The 766-nt window shown below is 30.2% G+C and overlaps 1 non-coding gene across 1 annotated transcript; it reads left to right on the top strand.

Annotated features, from left to right (window-relative positions):
• Positions 1-250: 250 nt before the first annotated feature.
• Positions 251-357, top strand: LOC123458938. Its single transcript, XR_006635872.1, has one exon. It is a non-coding gene; the product is annotated as a U6 spliceosomal RNA (small nuclear RNA).
• The last annotated feature ends 409 nt before the right edge of the window (positions 358-766 follow it).

The raw sequence follows: 766 nt of genomic DNA, 5'->3' as shown, positions 1-766 counted from the left end.
AAATAATAGAAAAAATAAGTGCAAAAAACAGGCTTTGTTTTTCTTAAAATTAAACAAAATCTTGGAACAGTCACAAACTCCAAGAAGCAGTTTTAAGACAGAATTTGAGAGTTATACATGCTGACATGAAATAATTAGAGAAATACTGAAAAAAAAAATACAGTGGATAGAAAGAAATAGTAAAAATAAACGTAGAAATCAACGAAATGGAAATGCCAAAAAGCAATGCAATGAATTATGTAATATTTTGGTGCTCGCTTCGGCAGCACATATACTAAAATTGGAACGATACAGAGAAGATTAGCATGGCCCCTGCGCAAGGATGACACGCAAATTCGTGAAGCGTTCCATATTTAAAAAAAAAAAAAAAGATTTGATTGTTTTAAAACATGAACAAGATTGAAAAGGCATAGCTAAACTAATCAAGGAGAAACAGTCCAATTCATATAATTAGAGATGAAAAACAACACCTAAACTAATGAAATTCAATGGATAATTAAGCTGTATTCCCCAAATTCCCTTAAATTGTGAAGGCTAAACAAAATTAATAAATTTATTGACATAGATGAAGTACCAAGATTACACCAAGGTAATAGAAACAATTAAAACTGACCTGGACCTGTAACAATCAAGATTGAAATAATAATAAAGACATCTCTTCACTAAAAAGAGGACCAAGACTAGATAAGTTCACTGTGGAATTGTACTAGAACTTTACAGTAGATATGATACCAATTCTTCTTCAATTATTCTATAAACTAGTTAG

This window comes from Jaculus jaculus, chromosome 2 (assembly GCF_020740685.1).
Source record: "Jaculus jaculus isolate mJacJac1 chromosome 2, mJacJac1.mat.Y.cur, whole genome shotgun sequence".
Classification (NCBI taxonomy): domain Eukaryota; kingdom Metazoa; phylum Chordata; class Mammalia; order Rodentia; family Dipodidae; genus Jaculus; species Jaculus jaculus.
Note: the sequence above shows the minus strand (reverse complement) of the source record. Positions and strands in the feature narration are given on the sequence as shown.